The sequence below is a fragment of the Misgurnus anguillicaudatus genome, chromosome 13 (assembly GCF_027580225.2).
Source record: "Misgurnus anguillicaudatus chromosome 13, ASM2758022v2, whole genome shotgun sequence".
Classification (NCBI taxonomy): Eukaryota; Metazoa; Chordata; class Actinopteri; order Cypriniformes; family Cobitidae; genus Misgurnus; species Misgurnus anguillicaudatus.
This window is the reverse complement of record NC_073349.2, coordinates 2,873,574-2,896,515: the sequence shown is the minus strand read 5'-3', so window position 1 is coordinate 2,896,515 and position 22,942 is coordinate 2,873,574. Positions and strand designations below refer to the sequence as shown.

The window sequence follows — 22,942 nt, the reverse complement described above, 5'->3', positions numbered from 1 at the left end:
ACTAAAAGATCTTTGATATAAATGTTTCTATCCAACTATATATGAAGAGTTTCGTTGCAAAACGAGATAAATCCATTTTTTAACATTTTTGTCAAAACATGTTTAATATTATGTTATCATGTTATTATTTTGTTTTATGGTGCTACTTATCTGTATTTGTTAAGTTAAGAAGGTTTGAATCAAAACAAACCTACTGCAGTTGAATTGAAATTAATTGGAATGCGTAACCAAAAAACGAGATTGCTAAACAATTAAAAAAATGGTGGTTATCTCGTTTTGCAACGAAACTCTTCATATATATATATATATATATATCATCAAATTATGCTGACTACCATTCAAATGTTTTAGGGTCACTTAGGCTATTTAATAATATTTTTCCACATATTACTAAAATAGTAAATTGATCAGAATTATGGTACTAGGAAAGTTAATACTGTGACTGAAGAATTTGTTATTAAAATAATTCATTTGTTTGAGACCCCTGCAGTTCAGCATTTATCACTGACTGACATTCAGATGAACCTTATTAATATTAAAGGTGAGCCCTAAAGTCTGATTATTTGACAGTGAGTTTACATTTAATTTTGTATGAAAGTTAAATAGAAATTAAAAAAACATCAATTTATTTAAACTATTTGTATTTTTGTAAATATTATATAGTTTTATAGGAGGAGAATTTATATGGTAAATTCATTTGTTTAGAAGTTTGTATGTACAGGCATTCATTTTAGGCATTCTTTGCAGTTTATCCCAAGGCTTTTTAAAAACATTCATACCGTTATCGGATTTATACCGTATCGACCGAAATTTAGAAGTACAGCGGCGATATATATATTTTTGGCATATCGTCCAGCCCTACTTGAAAGCATGCATGTAAAGGGTCCTATTTAAGCAGGCCCTGGACAGAGAGTAGGCAGCAAATCTTGCCTACTTTCTTGGTACAGGTAACTTTTAATGGTTTGTTGTTGTTTCCATAAACATTGATTTTTACTTCATCATTCCGTGAGATGAGGGCACAAAACATTTATTCAATCAACGTGACCGCCCAGTTTACTTTTGGGCATCTTTAAAGGTGGGGTGCATGATCTCTGAAAGCCAATGTTGACATTTGACAATGTTGATTTTGGTACTCGACCCTTTTCCAAAGTGTCTTTTCAAAAATCATGCACCCAGCCTTTAAAGCGCAACATACTTTAGTATGCAGTCTATGCACAAGCACTAGTCTTCTGAACAATGCCAACTACAAAACTCAAAGAAGAAACAGAAACTCTTCTTAACCTCAAAGATAAATGAACATTAAAAACTAACAAGTCTTTCTTTTTAGTTTTAAACACATAAAACAGCGTTTAAATTTAAATTTTACTCTCCAAACTCTGTCCCATGCAAAGCATTTATGTAGTTTTAACGCAAAAAGTTAATTTCCTTGTTACAAATTTCAGTGGATTATACATGATAAAATAAAGTTGAATTTACTCTATAATGTGTTCGTTTAGAATTACAAAAATTACTCAAATTTTGATGTTATTTTAACAAAAAAAAAAAAAAAACAAGAATTCAAAATTTTTTGTACAGTTTTTATTTTTCTTAAATCTACTGAGGCACAGAAACACTTTTTACAGTGCAGTTTGGTGTCAAATTAAAGCAATAAGCCCCAAGAAGCAGTGGGTTACCAGTGCATTTTATAACGGCTAAGGGGCGTTGTTAGGCACGACGCGAAGCGGAGTGCCTAAAACCCCCTTAGCCATTATAAAATGCACTGGTAACCCACTGCTTCGCGGGGCTTATTGCGTTTATAAAACGGTTGCTTCAAATTATGTATAGCAGGATTTCATATAATAAAACACAGCAAATAAGTTGTAATTATATTAGTACAGATATTAGTCTTCCGCCAAACAAAGTAGTTCCTCAGACTCAAGTGTGTCTGCAACAGAGCGGTTCCCAAGCAAAACAGACGGAGCAAAGACACAATGAAAATATGATTCATTAAGACTGTGGTGTTTATTTTCATAAATTAACATTCATCTAATTTATACATTAACATTTATACCGTGCAACTGTTGACGTGTGGATCAAATATGCTTGGAAGCATGCTTAACACTTTCCCTGCCAGCGTTTTTTAAAAGAGTTGCCACCCAGCTTTAGTTAAACATGAATGCCTTCCAGAAAAATGTTCTTCTTTAGATATATAAACATACAATATATCAAATGAAAGAACAGACCCTCTGCTTTCAAACATCAAAATAAAAACGTTTCACCCTACCTTCAATTGTTCTTTTATCCTCTCAAATTTTGAGCAAAATGTTGGGATAATTCCATTTCTGTGAATGACTTTTGTTAGAGATCCGATTCAGATCGCTGATCAAAAAATACACTTGAGTTTTAAAGTGTTGAGTGAAAGCATCAGTGTTTATGTTGTTGTGTAAGATCGCCACCCAGTGGATAATATACGGTACAACTACTCCTCACGGAAGCATAATCAACAAGAAAACGCAACAATATTTATTGACACTTATCTGGATATCGCCATTAATTGTTCAATTGTTGAGGATTATAATTAATACAATATAATATAATTAGCCCACCCAATAAATCAAAATTGACAACAAAATCCGACATTTTGACAGTTATTTTCTACAGTACACAACAACAGTGGCGCAGTGATATGTAATACGGTTTGAGCCGTGGGTTTACCGGTGAGTTTTATCACAGCTGAGAACGCGTTTCAACCAATCAGAATGAAGAACCAGAACTGGCCGTTTTATAATATTTATTAATAATAAAAATAATTATAATTATAATAATAATAATTAAATTTTAATTTCACGTACAACTGCTTTGGAACAATGAACAATTGTGAAAAGGTGTAAAAAAATAAAATTGACTTGACTTGTGTTTTTGCTGTCAATACAGTTTTGTGTGCTGTAGAGCCACCGTCCCACCCTTTAAAATTGCAGAAGCAGCAGCTCCAAAAACGTGAGGTAACGCTCAGATCTCAGTGATCGACCTGTTTATTTGTTGAGCGAAAGAGGGAAAATTGACAAAATTGTGGAAAACAATCTTCACTTTTTTTACCGTGACATAACCAAGGTTAATGTAAAGTCATTCATAAAAATCAATAGTTTTTGTTTAAGTGCATTATCACATTGAACATTTGCACTGAATATACCCTGACAGGGTATGATTTCAGTGTAGTTTGTTCTGCAGCATGTTTCTTCTTGAGTCTAAAAACTTCCAGAATAAGCAAATCTCTCTCCACAGTGTTAAGGTTTCTCTCCAGTATGAAGTTTCTGATGGGTCCTCAGGCAATCTAATCGAGCAAACGTCTTTTTACACTGAGAGCATTTAAAAGGTTTGTCACCTGTATGAGTTCTCTGATGCACACGCAAGTTTGAATGACTCTTAAAACTCCTGTCACAAACACTACAGTAATAAGGTTTCTCTCCGGTGTGAACTCTCAGATGAACTCTGACAGAACTTGAATTAGCAAAGCGTTTTCCACAGTGAGAGCAGAAGTAAGGTTTCTCTCCTGTATGAAGTCTCTCATGGATTTTTAGGTGACCTGATTGAGCAAACGTCTTCTCACACTGAGAGCATTTGTAAGGTTTTTCACCTGTATGAGTTTTCTGGTGTCCCAATAATTTATCACTCCTTCCAAAACTCCTCCCACAATCACTACATTGGTAAGGTTTCTCTCCTGTATGAGCTCTCTCATGGGATTTTAACCGACCTGACTCAGTAAACGTCTTCTCACAGTAAGAGCATTTGTAAGGTTTCTCTCCTGTATGAACTCTCTCATGGGATTTTAACCGACGTGACTCAGTAAACGTCTTCTCACATTGAGAGCATTTGTAAGGTTTCTCTCCTGTATGAACTCTCTCATGTTTTTTTAAGGAACTCGACTCAGCAAATGTCTTCTCACACTGAGAGCATTTGTAAGGTTTCTCTCCTGTATGAACTCTCTCATGTTTTTTTAAGGAACTCGACTCAGCAAATGTCTTCTCACACTGAGAGCATTTGTAAGGTTTCTCTCCTGTATGAACTCTCTCATGTTTTTTTAAGGAACTCGACTCAGCAAATGTCTTCTCACACTGAGAGCATTTGTAAGGTTTCTCTCCTGTATGAACTCTCTCATGTTTTTTTAAGGAACTCGACTCAGTAAACGTCTTCTCACATTGAGAGCATTTGTAAGGTTTCTCTCCTGTATGAACTCTCTCATGTTTTTTTAAGGAACTTGACTCAGCAAATGTCTTCTCACACTGAGAGCATTTGTAAGGTTTCTCTCCTGTATGAACTCTCTCGTGGATTTTTAAGTGACTTGACCAAACAAACATCTTATCACAATAAGAGCATTTAAAAGTTTTTTCACCTGTATGAAGTCTCTGATGCACTCGCAACTTTGAATGATCCCTAAAACTCTTCCCACAGACATTACAGTGATGAGTTTTCTCTACAGTGTGAACTCTCTGATGAACTCTTAAATTTCTTGGATGAGCGAAGCTCTTTTCACAGTGAGAGCATTTGCAAGGCTTCTCTCCTGTATGAATTCTCTCATGGATTTTTAAGGAACGTGACTCAGTAAAAGTCTTCTCACACTGAGAGCATTTGTAAGGCTTCTCTCCTGTATGAATTCTCTCATGGATTTTTAAGGAACTTGACTCAGTAAAAGTCTTCTCACAGTGAGAGCATTTGTAAGGCTTCTCTCCTGTATGAATTCTCTCGTGGATTTTTAAGGGACCTGATCGAGCAAACGTCTTCTCACACTGAGAGCATTGGTAAGGTTTTTCACCAGTATGAGTTCTCTGATGCACTAGAAACTTTGACTGACTCGTAAAACTTATCCTACAGACACTACAGTGATGATGTTTCTCTACAGTGTGAACTCTCTTATGGACTCTAAAACTACTTGGATCAGCGAAGCTCTTTCCACAGTAAGAACAGAAGTAAGGTTTCTCCCCTGTATGAATTCTCTCATGGATTTTTAAGTGACCTGATTGAGCAAACGTCTTCTCACACTGAGAGCATTTGTAAGGCTTCTCTCCTGTATGAATTCTCTTGTGGATTTGTAACTGACCTGATCGAGCAAACGTCTTCTCACACTGGGAGCATTTGAAAGGCTTCTCTCCTGTATGAATTCTCTCATGGATTTTTAAGTGACCTGATCGAGCAAATGTCTTCTCACACTGGGAACATTTGTAAGGCCTCTCTCCTGTATGAACTCTCTCATGATTTTTTAAGGAACTTGACTCAGTAAACGTCTTCCCACAGTGAGAGCATTTGAAAGGCTTCTCTCCTGTATGAACTCTTTCGTGTTTTTTTAAGGAACTTGACTCAGTAAACGTCTTCTCACAGTGAGAGCATTGGTAGGGTTTCTCTCCTGTATGAACTCTCTCGTGGTTTTTTAAGTTACTTGACTGAGTAAACGTCTTCTCACAGTGAGAGCATTTGTAAGGTTTCTCTCCTGTATGAACTCTCTCGTGGAGTTTTAAGGAACTTGACTCAGTAAAAGTCTTGTCACACTGAGAGCATTTGTAAGGTTTTTCACCTGTATGAGTTTTCTGATGTCTCACTAAATGATGACGCTGTCCAAAACTCCTCCCACAAACACTACATTGATGAGGTTTCTCTCCAGTGTGAACTCTCTCATGATTTTTTAAGGAACTTGACTCAGTAAACGTCTTCTCACAGTGAGAGCAATTGAAAGGCTTCTGTCCGGGATGAACTCTTTCGTGTTTTTTTAAGGAACTTGACTCAGTAAACGTCTTCTCACAGTGAGAGCATTGGTAGGGTTTCTCTCCTGTATGAACTCTCTCGTGGTTTTTTAAGTTACTTGACTGAGTAAACGTCTTCTCACAGTGAGAGCATTTGTAAGGTTTCTCTCCTGTATGAACTCTCTCGTGTTTTTTTAAGGAACTTGACTCAGTAAAAGTCTTGTCACACTGAGAGCATTTGTAAGGTTTTTCACCTGTATGAGTTTTCTGATGTCTCACTAAATGATGACGCTGTCCAAAACTCCTCCCACAAACACTACATTGATGAGGTTTCTCTCCAGTGTGAACTCTCTCATGGGATTTTAACTGACTTGACTCAGTAAACGTCTTCTCACATTGAGAGCATTGGTAAGGTTTTTCAGCAGTATGAGTTCTTTGATGCACTAGAAACTTTGACTGACTCCTAAAACTCTTCCCACAGACACTACAGTGATGAGGTTTCTCTCCAGTGTGAACTCTCTCGTGGGTCTTCAGGGAATCTAGTTGAGTAAATGTCTTGTCACACTGAGAGCATTTGAAAGGTTTCTCTCCAGAATGAGTTCTCTGATGCACTAGAAACTTTGACTGACTCCTAAAACTCTTCCCACAGACACTACAGTGATGAGGTTTCTCTCCTGTGTGAACTCTCTCATGGGTCTTCAGGGAATCTAGTTGAGTAAATGTCTTGTCACACTGAGAGCATTAGAAAGGTTTCTCTCCAGAATGAGTTCTCTGATGCACTAGAAACTTTGACTGACTCCTAAAACTCTTCCCACAGACACTACAGTGATGAGGTTTTTTCTCCAGTGTGAACTCTCTCATGGGCCTCCAAGGAATCTAGTTGAGTAAATGTCTTGTCACACTGAGGGCATTCGAAAGGTTTCTCTTCAGAATGAGTTCTCTGATGCACTAGAAACTTTGACTGACTCCTAAAACTCTTCCCACAGACACTACAGTGATGAGGTTTCTCTCCAGTGTGAACTCTCTCATGGGTCTCCAGGGAATCTTGTTGAGTAAATGTATGGTCACACTGAGGGCATTCGAAAGGTTTCTCTTCAGAATGAGTTGTCTGTTGCACTCGAACCTGTGACTGACTCCTAAATCTCTTCCCACAGACACTACAGTGATGAGGTTTTTCTCCAGTGTGAACTCTCTCATGGGCCTCCAGGGAATCTTGTTGAGTAAATGTCTTGTCACACTGAGGGCATTCGAAAGGTTTCTCTTCAGAATGAGTTCTCTGATGCACTAGAAACTTTGACTGACTCCTAAAACTCTTCCCACAGACACTACAGTGATGAGGTTTCTCTCCAGTGTGAACTCTCTCATGGGCCTCCAGGAAATCTAGTTGAGTAAATGTCTTGTCACACTGAGAGCATTCAAAAGGTTTCTCTTCAGAATGAGTTCTCTGATGCACTAGAAACTTTGACTGACTCCTAAAACTCTTCCCACAGACACTACAGTGATGAGGTTTCTCTCCAGTGTGAACTCTCTTATGGGCCTCCAGTCAATCGAGTTGAGTAAATGTCTTGTCACACTGAGAGCATTCGAAAGGTTTCTCTTCAGAATGAGTTCTCTGATGCACTAGAAACTTTGACTGACTCCTAAAACTCTTCCCACAGACACTACAGTGATGAGGTTTTTCTCCAGTGTGAACTCTCTCATGGGCCTCCAAGGAATCTAGTTGAGTAAATGTCTTGTCACACTGAGAGCATTTGAAAGGTTTCTCTTCGGAATGAGTTCTCTGATGCACTAGAAACTTTGACTGACTCCTAAAACTCTTCCCACAGACACTACAGTGATGAGGTTTTTCTCCAGTGTGAACTCTCTCATGGGCCTCCAGGAAATCTAGTTGAGTAAATGTCTTGTCACACTGAGAGCATTCAAAAGGTTTCTCTTCAGAATGAGTTCTCTGATGCACTAGAAACTTTGACTGACTCCTAAAACTCTTCCCACAGACACTACAGTGATGAGGTTTCTCTCCAGTGTGAACTCTCTCATGGGCCTCCAGGAAATCTAGTTGAGTAAATGTCTTGTCACACTGAGAGCATTCGAAAGGTTTCTCTTCAGAATGAGTTCTCTGATGCACTAGAAACTTTGACTGACTCCTAAAACTCTTCCCACAGACACTACAGTGATGAGGTTTTTCTCCAGTGTGAACTCTCTCATGGGCCTCCAGGGAATCTAGTTGAGTAAATGTCTTGTCACACTGAGAGCATTTGAAAGGTTTCTCTTCGGAATGAGTTCTCTGATGCACTAGAAACTTTGACTGACTCCTAAAACTCTTCCCACAGACACTACAGTGATGAGGTTTTTCTCCAGTGTGAACTCTCTCATGGGTTTTCAGGGAATCTAGTTGAGTAAATGTCTTGTCACACTGAGAGCATTCGAAAGGTTTCTCTTCAGAATGAGTTCTCTGATGCACTAGAAACTTTGACTGACTCCTAAAAGTTTTCCCACAAACACTACAGTGATGAGGTTTCTCTCCAGTGTGAACTCTCTCATGTGTCTCCAGGGAATCTAGTTGAGTAAATGTCTTGTCACACTGAGAGCATTCGAAAGGTTTCTCTTCAGAATGAGTTCTCTGATGCACTAGAAACTTTGACTGACTCCTAAAACTCTTCCCACAGACACTACAGTGATGAGGTTTCTCTCCAGTGTGAACTCTCTCATGGGCCTCCAGGAAATCTAGTTGAGTAAATGTCTTGTCACACTGAGAGCATTTGAAAGTTTTCTCTTCGGAATGAGTTCTCTGATGCACTAGAAACTTTGACTGACTCCTAAAGGTTTTCCCACAAACACTACAGTGATGAGGTTTCTCTCCAGTGTGAACTCTCTCATGTGTCTCCAGGGAATCTAGTTGAGTAAACGTCTTGTCACACTGAGAGCATTTGAAAGGTTTCTCTCCAGAATGAGTTCTCTGATGCACTAGAAATTTTGACTGACTCCTAAAACTCTTCCCACAAACACTACAGTGATGAGGTTTTTCTCCAGTGTGAACTCTCTCATGGACTATAAGATTAGATTCATGACCGAACACTTTATCACAGTGTGAACATTGATAGAGTTTCTCTTCAGAGTGAATATTCTGGTGTGATTTTAATGAACTTGAATCCCTAAAGGTTTTTCCACATTTGCTGCACTCATACGTTCTCTCATTGGTGTGTAAAGGCATGTGTGTCTTCAGATAGGCTTTTTTTCTGAATCTCATCTCACAGTGAGGACACTCGTATGCTTTTTCTTCTGTGTGAACTCTCTGATGAACTTTAAGATTTTCTTTGGTGCTAAAATAATTGCCACATTCAGTGCAGTAGAAACGTTTTTTACCACTGTGTTTCTTCATGTGGGCATTCAGATTAGAGGAAGAGCCGCAAACATTCCAACACTGTTGACAGTGAAACTCCTTCTTCTTCTCCTTCTCTTCTGAATGAAATTTCTGTTCTGTGTGTTTTCTCTCATGTCTCTCTAAACGTCTCTGTGAGCTGAATGTCTTTCCACAGGTGATGCAGAAAAGAGCTTGTGCTGTCTGTTGCTCTTTTGATGTTGAGGACGTCACTTCTCCATCACAACATGATTCACTCTTCACATCTAAAAGAAACATGAAACAATTAAATTCTCTTTTCATTTTTACACTTTAAAATGTATTAAAAATGTTAAAATGTGTTAAAATGTTAAAAAAATGGTTTGTGGAAATAAACTGTCATTAAATTTAAATAAAACTAAATTTATGCTATTTAGTAACAAACAAATAAATACAAACGTCGAGATTAGAATTGACAATTTTGAATTAGAAATGGTAAATGAAATTAAATTTTTAGGTGTCATTATTGATCATAAGATTAGTTGGAAACCCCACATAACTTACATAAAGTCAAAGATTTCTAAGACTCTGGCTATTTTGTCTAAAACAAAACATATTCTTGATTTAAAGGCCTTAAAAATACTTTACCAGTCTCTAATACTGCCGTATATGACTTATTGCGTAGAGATTTGGGGAAATACATACAAAACAATAATAAAACTAATTGTAATTCTCCAAAAACGTGCTATACGGACTATAAATAAAACAGATTATCTTCACCCAACCAACAAGTTATTTACAAATTCCAATTTATTAAAATTTGAAGACTTAGTGGAATTCAAAATAGTTAAAATAATGTTTAAAATAATAAATAATAAACTTCCTGACTGTGTCCAGAACTTGTTTCAAATGAAATCAATCTCCTATGATCTTAGAGGAACTCTTATGTTAAGTAAACCCCGAATTAGAACTAATGTTAAACAAAGAAGTTTGTCAGTTCAAGGAGTTACACTGTGGAATAGCCTCGATGACGAGATGAAAATTTGCAAATCCATTAGTAGATTTAAGAAATTATTTAAAAAAAAAAGATTACACTATATAAAGCAAATCAAACTTAGTTTCTTTTCTTTTAGTCATTACATGTAAGATGAATTTGGGTTTTTGTGTTGTGTGTAAAACAAATGATATGTAAAAAGGATTGGCGTAATAAGCATACGCTTCAGCCAATACCTTTTCGGTCAACCTTTTCTTTTTTTTTAAATAATTGTTTATATTGCAATGTAATGTTTGTGTTTACGTTTGCTTGTAAATTGTCTTTTTTTCTTTTCTTTTTTGAAATTGACCGAAATAAACTTTAACTAACTAACTAACTAACACTAAGAATGATGAATTGAGATTCTGTATCTGTGGGCCCTATCATACACCCGGCACAATGCAAGTGTTTTTTTTTCTAGTTTCAGCATGGTGCATTTACTATTTTCATTTCCAGCATCATGTTGTTTAAATAGCAAATGAATTTGCGCCCATTTGTGCACCCACGGCGTTCTGGTCTGAAAATGAGGTGTGTTCAGGCGCATTGTTGGCGCGATGCTATTTTGAGTCCACTAAAACACGCCATTGACCAACTAAAATATTGTATTTGTAATTTAAAGAGCGCAATAGTAATATGCACCTACAAACGAGACAACAACGCGCAATTGCTTATTCACACATTTACAGCACACGTCACACTCAGAGCCAGAAAGTAGACTGAAGGCAAGTCTAATAGTACTTTATTGAAACACACACTGAAGCAGAGAAATAATAGGTGAGTAAACTGGATATGTGAAGTTCTGGAATGCACTTAGCTGTAGAATAACAATGTCTCTGTTGCAGGAGGAGATCAGAGGATTCCTGGAGGGTAAACAAGAATAATCAGGTAAGTCCAGGGTAAGTAGTACGGGTTAGTCTAGGTGTCCATTTGTGATGAGACCAGACAAGGAGTAAAGGGAGCAGAAAGATATTTAAATGGAAATGGTGATGGGACACAGGTGTAAGTGATTAGAATTCAGGAGAGAGGGAACAAGTGGGAGGGGTGACTGATGATGTGGATGGTGATGGTATCCTGACAGTACCCCCTCCTCCCGAGGCGGCTCTTGATGGCTGTTGAGGGGGGAATACAGAGGCAAGGTCTACCTCGTGGCCTGGGAGCCAGGCAATCGGGGTGATTGGAGTATAACTGAGTGAGGAGAGTGGGGTCCAAGATGTCCTAACGGGGCACCCACGAGCGTTTCACTGGACAATAGTCCTCCCAGTCAACTAGGTATTCCACTCGAGGACATCGCCCCCAAGAGTCCATGATGTTGCGTACTCGACAGATGGGCTCCTCTTCCATGGGAACGGGAGGAGGCACAGCTGTGATGTCAGGATCTGTGAAAGGAAGAGAAACAGGATCAGTAAAGGGTTTTACCAGGGAGACATGAAAAGGTGTTATCCTGTACTTAGGAGGTAAGTTGAATCTGTAGGTGACTTCATTCAGCTACCTCTGCACAGTGAAAGTAGTCAGGAGGACTCAGCATAAGGCAAGGCTGGCTGAGGCGGATATCCCGGGTGGAGAGAGCCAATCCTTTTGGCGAGGGTTGGTACTCGGGGGTGTCGGAGCGATGCTGTGCTTCTCTCCTGTTGGCTTGATCTTGATGTTTCTGCCCAGCCTGCTGGAGATGCATGTACGCCGAGTCCCAAACCCCCTCACTCTGATGGAATTAATAGTATACAGTTGGAACCGCCGAGGGCTCACCTGACCAGGGGAAAAGAGGAGGTTGGTAACCGAGATAGCATTGGAAAGGGGTTAACACAATCGTGGATTGTGACAGGGAGCTCTGGGAATATTCTGCCCAGGGGAGATAGCGGCTCCAGCTTTCTTGGTACTGGTGACAGTAGGTATGGAGGAAACAACCAATCACTTGGATCTTTCATTTAGTCTGACTGTTTATCTGTGGATGATATCCAGAAGATAAGCTGATAGTGACCCGCAGGAGTGTGAACAAGGCTTGCCAGACTTTTGAAATGAATTGGGGTCCTCTTTCTGAGACTATATCCTCTGGGATTCCGAAGTTGCGAAATACAAGGTTGAAGAGGGCGTTGGCGGTTTCAAAGGCGGTAGTGAGTTTGGGCATAGGTACAAGTTTGCACCCCTTAGAAAATCTGTCGATCACTACTAAGTAAAAATTTGGGACTTGGGCAGGTCGGTCATGAAATCAACACCTAGGTGGCATGGCTGTTGAGGAATGGGCAGTGGCACTAATTTACCTACAGGGAGTTTTCTAGGGGTGTTGGTTATGGCGCAGACTGAGCAACCTTGTACGTACCAGGAGTAGAGATGCGCGGATGGGCTATTATTTCATCCACAACCGCATCACAAAACTCATCATCCGTCCGCCATTTATCCGCACCAACGCCATCCGCTGACTGGGCGATGCAAGGCGCTGCTGATGACAGCCGCGAGACTAGAAAGCTCTAGAATATCACCAGTGAACTCAGTCTCCAATCGGCGCACATGGGACAAAAATAAATAAATAAATAGCCTAAATTAAACGCACAAATTACATAGTCTGCACTGGTGTCATCCTGATTTAACACTTTGTAAAACTTATTCCAGGCAACCCTTTTCTGACATTCTATTTCCTTTGTTTTTAATTCTCATTTTTTGAGTTTGCCATGTACCTCCTTCGCCGGCGTTGATAAAAGCTATGTCAAAATGCGTCCTCATTTCTCTGCGCTGTTAATGATAGAACGAATGGATCCTTAACAGCCGATGCTATCCCAAACAATTAAAACCTTTATAAAGTAAAATTGTATAAAAAACTTTTTCTTGTCACTGTTTTAGTATTACAAGTTATGTTTTGTTTTATTCTGTTTATGTTGCGTATATTTCTGAGGTTGATAATTTGATATACTGTTGAATAGTTTAATCTACATCAATATGTCATATTTTCTAAAATAAATTAATATTTTTGATTACATATTTATTTTAATAAGTCAGAAATGTCTCCGCTGTTTTCTGCTGACAGGCGCGGTGGGTGCTACTGGGGGCGCGTGCAACAGGTGACGCAAATTATGGGTCCTCAGAAGGCTAGACCGTCTCATTTCAGTTCTCTTCGCGAACTTCTGAGGCTGCCACCTTGAAAGACGGAGTGCTCACCTTTTAAGGTTGCATGCTTAGGACACAGCTAATAACAAGCAGTCGATCCGCCACCCGCCCGAATTTAATTAAAATATTATATTTTGTCACGTCATCCGCCCAATCCACGGTTTATCCGCGGAGTCCGCAGCTGTAACTGCCAACCGCGCATGTCTAACCAGGAGACATCCTGGGAGATGGATGGCCACCAGTATCATTGACTGAGGGGCAAGAGGGTGCACCTGCTACTTGGATGTGCAGAGCCTAGAGTAGAGTGAGCGGAATCCAAGATCCCAGATGATTGGGTTGACGAACATGGCTGGAGGGAGAATGGTCTCAGATTGGAGATCCACAGCAGTTGAATTATGGAGACGTGAGAGGGTATCTGCTTTAAGGTTTTTACTGCCCGGCCTGCCGGTGACGGTGAAACCGAATTGAGTGAAGAACAGTGCCCAATGGGCGTGGCGTGAGTTCAGTCTTTTAGCATCACAAAGGTATTCAAGGTTTCTGTGATCAGTGATGACTTCAAAAGGAATGATTAGCGCCCTCCAGCCAATGCTTCCACTCTTATAGGGCGAGTTTGATGGCGAGCAATTCTCAATTACCTATGTCGTAGTTCCGCTCCGCCAGGGACAGTTTTCTGGAGTAGGCGGCACATGGATGGAGTCTGGGAGGATTCCCCTGCCGCTGGGAGAGAATGGCTCCTACCCCTGTGGATAAAGCCTCCACTTTAACGAAGAATGGAAGATCTTGATTGTGATGGACGAGGACAGGTGCAGACAAAAAGGCTTCCTGAAGGTGGTTAAAGGTGGTGATGGCTTTAGGAGTAATTTTGAGAGACTTGTTAAACCACTTTAAGGAAGAGGTGAAGGGAAGCACTGATAAGGTTATAATTATTAATGAACCTGTGATAGAAGTTGGCGAACCCTAGAAACCATTGCAGATGCTTTACGGTAGTAGGCAGGGGGCAGTTGTGAATAGTCTCTACCTTCCTCTGGTCCATTTGAACTTCATGTTGATTGATGATATATCCGAGGAATTGTACAGTGATGGTATGGAACTCGCACTTTTCCAGCTTCAGGTACAAATGGACCGCTGGCGAGTTGGAGAGTCTGAAGGGCTTGATTCAGTACTCATAGTGACCTGAGGGGGTTACGAAGGCCGTCTTCTGGTCACCTTGGTGGATACAAATCAGGTTATAGGCGCTTCGCAGGTCCAGCTTGGAGAAGATATGAGCCCCACACAGTTGTTCTAGCACGGCAGGAACCAGAGGAAGGGGATAGCTAAATTTGACCATCTGGGAATTGAAATGTCTGTAATCGATGCACGGTCTCAGACCACCATCCTTTTTTGCTACAAAGAAGAAGCTGGAAGCGGCAAGGGAAGTTGATGGACGGTTGTTGCAAAGCCTCCTACACATACTCACCCATGACTTTTTGTTCCGGGACAGACAGAGGGTAGATACGACCCTTAGGTAGTGTAGCTCCAGGTAGCAGGTCGATGGCACAGTCCCATGGCCAATGAGGCGGAAGTTTGGTTGCCAACTGTTTACTAAACACATCCTGGAATGGCCGGTATTCCTTGGGTATTTCCACTTGGTGTTTGACCGGAGGGCTCTCAATGGTCTTACCGTTGGGCGAGGAGGACAGACTGGACAGTCTGTGATTACATGTTTGTCTCCTCCACAGTAGAGAAGGAGCTTTAGTCGGATAAAGTGTTGGCATTCAGAGGCTGATAGATGTGTGGAATCGACTTGCATGGGTTCAGGGGCTGGAGGAACAGAGGAGGCAGACGGAGGCAGAGGTAGAGCAGCGGTGGGGACATCCTCGCAGGCTGACAGATGTTGAGAAAGGCAGATGGTTTTCTAGATGAGATTTTCTAGACCAATGTTATCGTCATACACTACTATGAGCTGACAGATGTGAGAGTTTAGAACATGAAAGGCAGTTATAAGGATGGTCTCATTCCAACCACTAGATGCAGCTAAAGTGTGGAATTTTATGGCATAAGTATTAACTGAAGATCATGGACGTGAGATGTCTGCCACTGTCTGGCCGAATACGTCCTTGAAATGTTGAATAAAACTAGACAGGGATAATATAATTTGAGTTTCAGAGGGATTGTGTCCATTTGAGAGCTCGACCAGACAATGGGGAGATGATAAAAGCCACTTGTGGCAAGTCATTAGAAAACTGATGTGGTTGCATTTGGAAGTATACAGATACCTGAAGCAAAAAAAAAATGCTGTAATCCTCTGCCTCACCGGTGAATGACGCTGGACGGGCCATGGGACTAGCAGAGGCAGCTGACGAAGCAGCGGGGTTTTGAGGAAGCAATAGCTGGCGAGCAGAGTGTAAGATGTCTTCGAGTACAGAAGGTGGATTTATAGGGGGAGAAGGCAGTAATGACAGTCGAACTACCTGGACCAGTTCTGCGAAGCGATCGCGAATTGGAGTCCTCTCGGGATCAACAGTGTTTTGCGTTTCTTCGGCTGGTCTTCTGTTACACTCAGAGCCAGGAAGTAGAATGAAAGTAAGGATAATAGTACTTTATTGAAACACACACTGAAGCAGAGAAATAATAGGTGAATAAATTGGATATGCAAAGTTCTGGAATGCACTTAGCTGTAGAATAAAAATTTAACTTTTGCAGGAGGAGATCGGAGGATTCACGGAGGGTAAACGAGGATAATCAGGTAAGTCCAAGGTGAGTAGTACAGGTGAGTCTAGGTGTCCATTTTTGATGAGACAAGACAAGGAGTGAAGGGAACAGAGAGATATTTAAAGGGATATGGTGATGGGACACAGGTGTAAGTGATTAGAATTCAGGAGAGAGGGAACAAGTGGGAGGAGTGACTGATGATGTGGATGGTGATGAGACCCTGACAACATAAACATTTAAAAAAAATCAATTTGTATAAAGGACTAAAATGTAATATATTTTTATTGAGTCTCTTGGACATAAATGAGGACTGATTATGAGACTTTAGAAGGCGTTAGGAGCCGCTTCACCTGTAGCCTCGTAAGAAATTACATGTTATGCTGTAAACAAATGGAAATATTGCATTCATAATATTATTTATAAATCCCTTGGATTTACTGTTTATGATGACTTTGTACCTCTGTATATGGTGAGATAAGAACCTTTTGAAGCAATGCTTTTCAAAACACTCAGGTGTTGTGACTGTCCGAGTGCTGAAGGCTCCAAACACGTTTGTAAATTCTTTATCTCCTGTTTGTTAAAAATAAAATATTTTTTTAGAGTACAAACTTTTTCAAATTTCTAAATTATTTTTTGACATAAACACTGATCATGTAGGCTATCCATAAATTTACAGCAATTAAAAGCTTGCTAATTTTACTTTCATGAATGAAAAAATAATACTTTAAACAGAACCAAAGGTTTTAATACAAAAAATGTAAGACTGTTTGCGGATGACACTAGACATGATGAAACTGCATACAGAACAGTGGTTGCTCTGCTGGATGTCTCATGCTGTCACAACAAGCTTATGCTGAATGTGCTCGAAACTGTGGAGATGAGAGTAGATAACTTGAGGAGCCCCCATCACTCCCTCATACCATTCTCAAATTTACATGTGCCAGAACAGATTTTCCCACAAGCCATCTTCACTTTGAGCACTTATTGTAGCCCATTCGCTCCAAACTTCCTGTTATACAGTACAATATTTTATAGTGTAATAACTGATGCACAACAGCACCGCACAAGTATAGGTCTCTGCGGAACAAAAACGGGTGTTTCCCAATTGGGGCATTTTTAACCATCCAATCAAAAATGTACGGAAGCCCTAAAAAGCCATACGTCATTATTTTTTACTTTTGCGTTTTCGCTTGATCAATGATTTATGTACCGCAAAATACAGGAATAAAAAATAATGCAGATTGTCTCTTTTTCTGAGTACCTAAGGGCGGACGGATGGAAACGTTTTCTTTACAAATACGCCTAAAGAAACGTGTGACATAATTGTAACTCGCTAAAAGGGAATACAACTACATATCAATAATGTACCGTTACGAAAATTAACCATGGTTTTATTGTGGTAAAAGTGTAGTAACCATGTTTTTTTGGTGTATTGATTACTATCAGCAAAACTACACAGTTTAACCATGGTTTTACTAAAGTAACCATGTTTTTGGTATTAACTGTAGTAAAATCATGGTTAATTCAGTCAGACAAATAAATACATATGCAAAGGGATACAAACTATTTATTGTGCCAAAATAAAAAAAGAAAGATCATTCAACGTAATATATTCAAAAACTATGAAGTAATCTTGAATCATTCATAAACCATTTTATACCATGCCAGAACAGTATGTAGTTGCGATTCAATGTGTAAATAACACAGAAAACAAGCAACAGAGAGAGTGATATGTGTTTTATTTATATAAGGCAAACGCACAACAAATTTTATTATATTACAGTGTAAGCCTTTTTCATAAAAGCTATAAGTGTGACATAACTGCACCAAATCAACAGATGAGCACCATTAAAACCAAATACCTTCTACAGATCACTAGACAGCAATTTACATTGCTTTTACGCAAGTTATTCATAATTAACTTGTAAGTGTATTAGGGTCCCCCCCATCAATACAAATATAAAAGCACATGAAATATAAAATTGGTCTAACTTGTCATATTTTTATAGAATGGGCTTTATATGTATTAATGATATTGGATTATAAAATGAATTATAATAAATAAAATATGTGGACCTGAAATGATGACTCAGAAAAAGTTAAACATTAGGATCAGTTTATTGACTAACCATATAGCCAAACTCATAGTCTAACACTTAAAACAAATTATTTTAAATTCAATATTCTCTTAGAGAAGTGTAATAAAAACAGAAACTAAAAAGTAGAAATTAATATACAAGAAAAAAAAGGTGACAAAAAACAAAAACAACATTAGGATCAGTTTATTGATCGCATAGCTACATTCCAAAAACAAATTCTCAGTTTAAGTGCAAAATATTCTAAAAGGTGTGTAATAAAAACTACTCCCGATACGATATGTATCGCGCTGCATGGGTCAGGATACGATACATATCACGATATAGTACAATGCATTGCATGTTGTGATACATTGCAAAGCTTTTTCTTTTTTGATCAAAAATGTAAAAAAAAATTAAGCTGAACACCTGCAGCTCTTTGAAAGCTGCAGGTGTTTTTACATTTTCTGCCATTTTCTCACTCCCTCTAACTTCTGAGACATTGGCTGAATATGACAGACAACTGGACAGTGACAACTACAGCAGCGGCAGAGGAGGTTGCTTGACGCACACAGAGGGATTTGATGGTTTTTAAAAATATCGACAGTAGAGATCAAAATACTGACAAACTATCAATACAGCTAACTATCTCGATAGTTAGCTGTATCGATATTTTTGCACATCCCTAAGTTACATTACCAGTTTACGCTGTGATCGAGTCAGTGGCTTGCTCCAGTGTGTTCATTTGAGGACCCCTGTTCTCTTTACCTAAAGACACAATAAAGACAATGACATATTATAACTGTGTGTAGCCATATAAAAATTATGCAAAATATCATTACTTGCACTGCAGAGGTAAACCGCTAAAGTGACACAGGCTAAAGAGACACAAATATGCCTATATCGCAAGATAGTGGCTTTGACCAGAAGTACTGTAGGGCAGTGGTTCTCAAACTTTTTCAGCGTGCGGCCCCCCTTGGGTACGGTGCATCCCTTCACGGCCCCCCAAAAGAAAATGTATGACATAAAACTTAAACAATTAAATTAAACAAAACATATTATACAACGTATTGCTGTTGGTTAGTAGCCTTATTTTTCTGAGGTTTCATTACACAGAATTTATGATAAATTCTGGCACCATCTCGCGGCCCCCAGTTTGAGAACCACTGCTGTAGGGAAAACAAACTTCCTGCTGCACCACTACGATCGCCAATCAATATAATATGGACTGACAGCTGCTTGTTTTCTCCCAAACACGAATTTACTTGTCAAAAATAACAATAGCAGAAAATGTCCATTTAGGTGTTAGTTTGAAATGACTGAATAATGTTACAAATATTTTGTTTAGCATTTCTTATAATCAAAATATATGTTAGACAGCTGGAAATGTTAAATAAAATAACGAGACCCTTACAAAAATTAACCATGGTTACTGTAGTAAAACCATGGTAACCGCGAAATAACCATGGTTTTGACAACCATGATTAGTGTAATAAAACCATAGTTTTGCTGATAGTAATCAATACAACAAAAAACATGGTTACTACACCTTTACCACAATAAAACTTTAATTTTCGTAAGGGGACATACCTATTCGCGTCTGCTCCCGTCATTATGGGGGTCTTAAGTCCAAGGTGTGCACATTTGGAGAAATACTTACACATTTTACTTGTTTCTTTAGACTGAATAATTATTTATCTTCCAATTCCAAAGTATGCGACCTGATGATCTAATTGTGGTGTATGAGTGTCATTCCTCGTTTGTTTGCATGCATTGCTTACTTGCTGCGTTTAAAGGTGCAGTGTGTGATTTTTAGAAGGATCTCTTGATAGAAATGCAAAATAATATACAAAACTAAATTATCAGGGGTGTATAAAGACCTTTCATAATGAACCGTTATGTGTTTATTAACTTAGAACGATACCTTTTTATCTACATACACAGAGGGTCCCCTTACATTGAATTCGCCATTTTGTCCAACAATTTTTCTACAGAAGCCGTTAACAGACACATTTTTATTCGGTGGTGGCTACCGTAGCTTTTCTATGTGTTTCAAAAGCGAGGGGCGAGCAGTGGATTAAGCCGTTGGTTGCAATTCGCAACCTCAGATGCCGCTAAAATTTACAAACTGCACCTTTAAATGCATGTAAAGTATGTTTTCCCTACTTCAGGTCAAAGCTTCATGCAATATTGTGACTGAAAGTTACAATGAACTTAGTCGGTAGCAAGCAACAAATTAACGTACATTAATCAAAAGCATTGCACAAATCGGCAACAATTCACTTACATGCATATGCAGGCGATCTCTCTCGGTAGCAGGCGGCGCTCATCGCTGCATCAAATATTGGAGTTGATGATGGGGAAATCGCCCACTCAATTTGAGCCAATCAGACAAAGAGGTGGAAAAACACCTATTTCAGTTGGAAAATGCCCCCAAATTGGGAAACGCCTCTTTTTGTTCTGGGCTTCAGTGCTGCGTTTGGAACTATGGGTCTCTACATGACACGCTGTTACTTCCGCATTCCATTCTTACAACAGACGTCTATGTGAGTGTCGTAACTCTATTATTATATGACTCTGATTGACAGTAGATGATAACGTTCTTTGATTGACAGCTGCACAGTATGAGCTATTATTAGCTTGCTTTGCTCGTGTTCATAATAACAACAACATGATAATAACTTTCTACGTAGTATGTTTACCGTAGTTACACAAAACAAGCAACAACTAAGCCAAATTATGTTTTAGATATTTTTACCATTTTACATTACCTGAGTCCGCGAAAAACCTGCTGGTAAATCGATGAAATTACTGTTTCTCTTTACATTTTCGGACATTTAAGGAATATAGTCAACAGTGGTATTTTATGAACTCTGCTGTAGGTAATAATTATCGTTAATAATAACTAGGAAAATGTTTATATTTTAATGAGTTGTGTATAATGTGTGAATAATATAGATTTAATGGTTTCATATTTTATTACTGGTTGTGGCCATCTACTTTAATATACTTATCATATCTTTTTATCGAGTAACACTAGGGGGCAACAGCGAGAAGCTAAATGCCTCATAGGAAATTCACACTGCTTCACAATGCTGCTATGTGTTTCCTTGTGTTTGGTAGGAAGCCTTATATGAGTGATGTATTCTCGAAAATAATGTATTATTATATTAACATTTAATGTGTTCTATAAATATAATTAAATATGAATTTAGTGTGTATCTGTTTTGTTTCACTGTTACAAATAACCGCGTCTGCAATCTTTTTTGTGATTTTATTTTAGGAATTATGTTTTTAGCAGATTGATAGCCATTTATATAGCCATATTTTTGCTACAAAATAAAAGATAAACTGTGTTGCTGTAGTGGCTATATATAACCACAGTAATCTTTGGGTCACCATTAACTGTTTATCTTTATATAGTGATTTACTGTATTTCCATCACTCCCTAGTAAAAAAAAGTTACGAGTAAAGTAATCAATTCACATTACAAGCTAATATTTCCAAAAAATAGCTGAAAACCTAAGCAAACAGATTGACAGCCCGGCTTGGTTTGGAACTGTAGAATGTTACATTAATCACGTGACCGCGCGGCGGCGAGATCAAAGCGTTTCGTTACTCTCTCTTTATACGACTCTGCTGTCAATCATCTCGCCTCAAGACCCGCCCCCATTTAGAACGTTCAGAATACTGTAGCAGTTAAAAGCATAATTTTTTCATATGGAGTTAGTACATTTGATGGCAGCACAATCAACTACATGTCATGTAATCAACTACTGTCATGAAATATAGTGTTGGAGCATAATGTTGTTTAAGGGTGGACTTCCGCTTTAAGTGCTTAATATAATTTAAACTTAAAACCATTTTATAAATTAAAAATCACCTCTCTCACTGTTGTCATGAAGAGCAAAATTAGCTATAGGCCTATAGACCAAAAACACTTTTGGTACCAGGCTGTAAACATATTATTTTCTACTGTAAAGTTGGACATTTTAACATGTAGGTATATGGGGATTCCCTTTTAGCCAGCCGGCCAGTCAATAAATTGCAGTTCCTTGGTTTAAACGTTCAATGCAGGGTCAAACCCAGTTTTCTTGTCTATCACCATGCCAAACCCCAGATATATTACAGGAACTGGATTCAGCTCGCTTTTCGATTATTGCAAAAAAGTTTTGTGTTAAATAAACGTTTTAAACGTTTTCTCCAACGATCAAGTCTTCACAGTTGAACAAATTTTTCTATGAATTTTGAAGGTTATTTATGGTTAAAAAATACTAAAAAGCCCGTAACCGTAACGTTGTGGGAACGTTATGTGTTTGTTGGGACATGATAGTGAATTATTGTGAAAAGACAACAGAAGAAAGATACCTGAATGAATATAATCATCATAATCCTCCTCATCAACAGTGTGATGTTTCTCTTTTGTTGGTTTTGTTTTTTTCTTCATCGTGAGGTTTCTTACTGTCCATTAGTTTGACTGAACACATTTACAGTGTGGTCTGCAGGATCTGCTGCTGTTCTCCAGCGTGACAGACAGCAGAGACTCCCCATGCGGCGTCTTCTTCTTCTTCTTCTTCTTTTAAAAATTGCGGCAGGCTAGACGCCTCACCGGCGTATTACTGCCCTCCTCAGGTCATCTGGAAAGTCCGCTTAACATTTAACCTTGCGTAGCCGGGACAAGTCCAGTCATGTGCAAAACATTTATACAAATTTAGACTCATAAACCTTTGGGTTAAGGATAGATTTTTCTCTCCATGCGTCCCACTCTTCTTCTTCTTTTGGTTTTATAGCGGGTTGCGAACCAACTTTGAAGGTGCATACCGCCACCTACTGTGATGCTCAATATAAATGTCATAAATATTTGTCTATAAGCCGGCTATAGGAAATTCTTTGCATCCTGCTTGTAATTCTTCCGACATTCTTCTTTCTATTTCATCTTTTAACTTTTAAATCTACAGTTTCGTCTGTTAAACAAACATCACAAAGATCTGTACTGCGT

General features: G+C 38.7%; 1 pseudogene; it reads right to left on the bottom strand.

Moving 5' to 3' along the window:
• Positions 1-1,766: 1,766 nt before the first annotated feature.
• On the bottom strand, positions 1,767-22,699 carry LOC129431378 (uncharacterized; annotated as a pseudogene).
• Between the last annotated feature and the right edge of the window lie 243 nt (positions 22,700-22,942).